A 5,363-nucleotide genomic window follows, 5' to 3' on the forward strand; every position below is an offset into this window, starting at 1 on the left:
GCCAACAAGGTCCAGAGCTCCTCAAAGGATGAAAACAGCCAAGTTCATCAGGAAAGCCAGCATGACGAGCTCCTTCAAAACAACCAACAGCTCCTTACAGTTTCTACCAGCTCCCGACAGCCTCTCTGAGCTCCCAACAGCCATTTTAGTTCCCCAAAGACTCTTTTCTTCTTCTCCAGGTCTGCCTCTTATGCTGCTGGCAACAGTCCTCAGACGGGCCTCCCACACCCAGCACCACGCTCACTCAGTTCAGCTGGGGGTTATGAGTTGACCAATCCACTACAGCAGCCATTTTTTTTCTTTATCATCACATCCCGGGTAGATAGTAGGACTGAGGATATAGCTTGCCTTGCATGCACAAGACCGAGTTCAATCCCCAGCACATTTTTAAAAAGCATATGATAGTTGCCCAATAAGTGAATGAAAAAATACATCCCAAATGCTAACTAGTGTTGCAGCCAAATTTCTGACAATTATCTTTCTTCTTGGATAAATGTAATACTAGCAATGAGGATATGTTATGCTGGAAGCATATTGAAATCGAGGGGTCACAGAGTCCCTTGTCAGTGCCCTTTACCACATGGTCTTGTTTCCCTCTCCAATGTCCAGTCCTATTTGCCTCTCTTTCTGGGACCTCACCTGCCATAGCTAATACCTGCTGTTGTAGTCAGGGTTCGCAAGGGAAACAATTTAATACAGGGCACATAATTTATAGGATTATTTTATAGTAGTCACCCAAAGAGTCAAATACAAAAGAGTGCAGGAAATCCGTCCCCGCACTAGAGGCCCAAAGAATCCAGCTGAGGACCTGGATCCCATGACAATGCCCTCTACGAGTCCAATCAGAGACCTCAAGCCCACGACAATGTGTCACACTAATCTGTTTCACAGATCTGTGCTGAGAAGGCCCCAAAGTCAGTGGTGGAAGCTAGAAAGTCTGTGCCAGCAGGCTGAGGGATCTGCTCTGAAGCAACACTCAAAGTAAGGGCCAGAGCTCCCCCAAAGTGAACAGTGAGGTCTCAAGCTCCTCCAGTGATGAGAACAGCCAAGTTCATATCAGGAAAGCCAGTGTGACAAGCTCCCCCAGGAGAACCTACAGCACCCCTTTCCTTCCTCTCCAGTTCTGCTTTTTATGCTATTGACAACAGTCCTCAGGTGGGCCCGCCACACCCAGCACCATGCTGATTCAGTTCAGCTGGGTGTTACAAGGTGCCTGCCACTTATCAATCCGACACACCTGCTATCCTCAGGGCTCTCTGGGACTACTCCCAAAGCTTGCCTCATTTTCATCTGAGATTTAGCTGCTGAGTCAGGAGAGAATTATGCATAGAATCAGATATGGGCCAGACTGAGGTTCCCAGACCCTTGGTCCCTACCTAAACCTGAAAACCCTCCATATAACTTAGCAAAACCTGAGACTTTTGGTGCTGAGGTTGAACCCAGGCCCTTGAGCATGCTAATCACTCACTCTACCACTGAGCTACAGCACCATCCCTGAGATTCCTTGTCTAAGTTCTTTCCAACGGGAAAATAATGACTTGGGGAACTTTAGAAATGTATCACCAGGCCTCAGCCACTAGGCTCAGTGTATTCTCCTGATTTACAAATAAAAGCATAATGTTAACATCATTCCCCTCCCTAAGTCGTGGGCAGAGCGGGATTCCCTATGGGCGATGACACAGTTCCTAACCCCCACTTTCTCCCGTTGCATCTGGCTGGACCAGATGTTGGGCACTGAGCACTGGGAGCTGCTCCCGCCAGACTCCCCTCCACCTTTTCTCTCCCTCTTAGCCCCTCAACTCTTATGTAACTTTGCTGGGCTCTTCCTGCCTGAGCACCCAGGGACCCTCCATCGGCAACATCCTCAGCAATTCCAGCTGCCAGAGCCGTTTACATGTCCTACAGGTACTGCTGCAGCCTGCCTGAGGAGATAGAAGCTTTCACTCCAAGTCACGAACACCCCCAGAAGAGCTAGAGTGAGTTTCCATGGTCCTATTACTGACATGCTGGGATCAGTCTCCATTTGGCCTAGTAAGGCTCTCTGAGCAGAAACGGCATATACACTGGCTGATAAGTTTTCTAGCTTGGACTCTCTCTTGCTGCACAGCTCTTCTTCCGGTCACAGCGCCCCCTGCTCCATCTCCGGCAGGAGAGGGTTCAATAATCCCCGTCGTTATCATTTCCTAACCCAGGTGTTTGCCCCCAGGATGGCGTAAATACATCATCGGAGCCTCCTGCATGCTGACAGCCCAGGCTGAAGCTCGATTCTAGGCAGGAGTTGAGAGGCAGATCGTATCCATTTACAAACTCGCGGCTGTGGATATGTTGGCCCCTCTGGAGCTGGTCACAGGGCACAGGCGAACTCCTCTTAGGTGCTCAGGCTAAGGCGGGCCTACTTCCACTCCCCTCCCTGGAAGAGGCTGCTCCTCCTTCCACCCTCCGCCCTAGGCGGAGAAGCTTGTCCATATTTGTGCCCGAGCGCCACCTGGAGGCCGAAGGAACCAGTGCGCTCCCACCCTTCCACGGGAGCACAGCCTGGTTTTTCCGCCCTGAAAGCGGCTCGCCACAACCTTCTTACTGTGGGTTTGGGGGCATGTCCCTTTCTATGCTGCTTTCTCGTCCTCTGCAAACTTCTGCTTTCTATGGCAGGAATAGGGACGTCAACCTCTTACTTGATTTCCTGCAGAATTCAAGCCCAGAGAAATTCAACGGTGCCATTTTTGGAGTAGTCTTTTTAATCCTCCTAACCAGCAGGCTCTCATTTCCCCCAGAGGGAGTCTAAATGCAGGCCTGCAAACGTCTTCAGGGACAGAGCTTCCCCTTGCATTGCCAGAAGCCATATTTAAACTGGACACTGGCCCACTGTCCCTTGGGATGGTTATGTCCAACCAGCCAGATGCTGCTGATCTGCGGTCTCTGACCTCAAGTCATTTCTTCTGTGGCCCCTGGGAGCTGGGAGTGCTGGGCCTGATGGCTCAGTTGTGTACTGAAGAGCAAAGGCTGGCCCGTCCTGGGGCAGAAGGCTTAGGGACTGTCTTGATTACTTTGCTCTTGTTGCTGAGACAAAATACCTGATGCCCAAAATAAAGGAAGGAAAGGTTTATTTAGCTCACAGTCTGTGGAGATTTCAGTCCATACTTGGCTAGCTCCAAGGCAGAGAGGCACATGGCAGAGGGCACCTGTTCATAGCAGTGGAAAACAGCAAAAGCAAAAGGCAGTAGTGGCAGCAAGTAGCCTCTTTCCCTTATGTATGCAAACTACTTGCCCCAGGGGCAGGTGTAGCACTCACACCCATAATCCCAGCAATGGACCATGAATCAATCATAAACTCTAAAAGCCCACCCCATGGCTGCATATGTGGCTTTGGGGCGACATCCAAATAAAAACCATAACAAGGATAAAGCTTCATGCAGCTAAAAAGAGCTCCTTTCTCTCACACGACCCTTTTAGCATAAGCATTTTCTCTTGCTCTGTCTGTCGTGGATCTTCTGAATTGTCCGTTTTTGTTTCTTTCTTAATAATTCCTTCCTATCTTTGGGGCACCTGTGTGTCTGGCATTGTGTTCATCAGTTGGCACAGATTATTTCATTAAGATACTACTTAAGACAGGGCTGGGGATTTAGCTCAGCGGCAAAGCGCCTGCCTGGCAAGTGCAACGTCGTGAGTTCGATTCCTGGTACCAGAAAAAAACGAAAATAACAACAACAAAAGATACTACTTAAGATAGCAGTTTAAGTTTTTTTGTCCCTTCCAAATTCATGCGCTGCAAACTTATTCCCCAACGTGGTAGTGTGGCGAGGAGGCCCCAGCGGGAAGTGTACAGGGTCACTGCCACTATAAAAAGGGCCTGGGGCAGTTAGTCCTCTCTCTTCTGTTCTTCTGCCATGGAAGGAACAGTTCTTCCTCACTAGATACCAAACCAGCTGATACCTTGATCTTGGACTTCCCATCCTTCAGACCTGTGAAAATTAATTTCTGTTCTTTGTAAGTTACCCAGTTTCAGTATTTTGTTATGGCTGCATCAGTGGACTGAGGCAGTGCTGAGTCCTGTCTTATGAATGAGGCAATCAACATTAGGCGTTTTAGCCAAATCCCATTATGATCAAGTGGTAGGGCCCTAATTTAAACCCTGGTTTTTTGACTGCTTAAGGTGTGCCTCCTTAACCCTATGAAAGGGTGTGCTATAAATACTTGGCAGCTGTTCTTTAGAGGGAGAAAAGCCCTGATTTGTAACATTGCTGGCTTATACAATGCACTTATCACAGCCATTCAAGTTACCAATGAAATGTCACCGATCAGAGTGGGAAAGACTTGTGCAGTAGTGGATCACTATGTGGTATTTCCACCGTGCCATACAGCGGATATAAAGAACTTCAGAGCCCAGAAATGGTAAAATGAAGTGAAACAATTAGAAAGTGATGGGCTTTGAAAAACCTTCAGCTTTAATAGAAGTTGAATGCAGTTTAACTTTTAATAATGATGGACTCTTTAACAATCAGCTGTCAAACCTCCACCCCGCAAAAATTTAACACTCAGCTCTTGTGAACCACTGGGAACCAGTGGCTCCAGCCCCTCCTGTCCACCACACTTCCTGCATGTCCACAGTAAAGATATCTGCTGTTTTCTCGGCTATGTCTTTGGCACCTAGAGTAATACCCAAAATACTGTATCTCGTAAATACGGAACCCTGTGATTCTTACTTCCCAATTATACATGAAATCTCTCTGTCTTCTCACTAGTACAGACATCATCTCTTTTCCTCATGCCCGGATGATCTTCCCCTACGCCCTCTCCTACTCCCCCTTATTCCCTTCCTCTTGTCTAAAAATAGTTTCCTACTTTCATGTCATCTTTTAGATTGTACACATTTGATGCTTGTCTTTCTGAGTCTGGCGTATTTCACTTAACACAATGATCTCCAGTTCCATCCACTCTCCCGCGAATGACAAAATCTTGCTCTTTACAGCTGAACAACACTCCATGGTGTGTGTATACCACCTTTTCTTCACTGATTCATCTGTTGGGGGCCACCTAGGTTGGTGCCGTGTTTTGGCTCTTGTGAATTATGCCACAGTAAACATGATCATGCAGCTATCCCTGGTAAGTTGACATTAACGAATTCTTCAGGTATACACCAAGGATTAGAACACCTGGATCAAAGCGTAGCTCTATTGTTAGTTCTTTGAGGAACCTCCATACTGCTTCCACAGTGGCCACATTAATTTACATTCCCACCAGCGGTGGAGAAGGGTTTCTTTTCCCCCCATATCCTCACCCATGTTTGTTTTTTGTATCCTTGAAGAAAGCCATGCTGACTGGGGTGAGATTGAACCTCAGACTAGCTTTTCTTTCATTTTTATTTT

Source organism: Chinchilla lanigera, unplaced genomic scaffold (assembly GCF_000276665.1).
Source record: "Chinchilla lanigera isolate Chin_1 unplaced genomic scaffold, ChiLan1.0 scaffold00013, whole genome shotgun sequence".
Classification (NCBI taxonomy): Eukaryota; Metazoa; Chordata; class Mammalia; order Rodentia; family Chinchillidae; genus Chinchilla; species Chinchilla lanigera.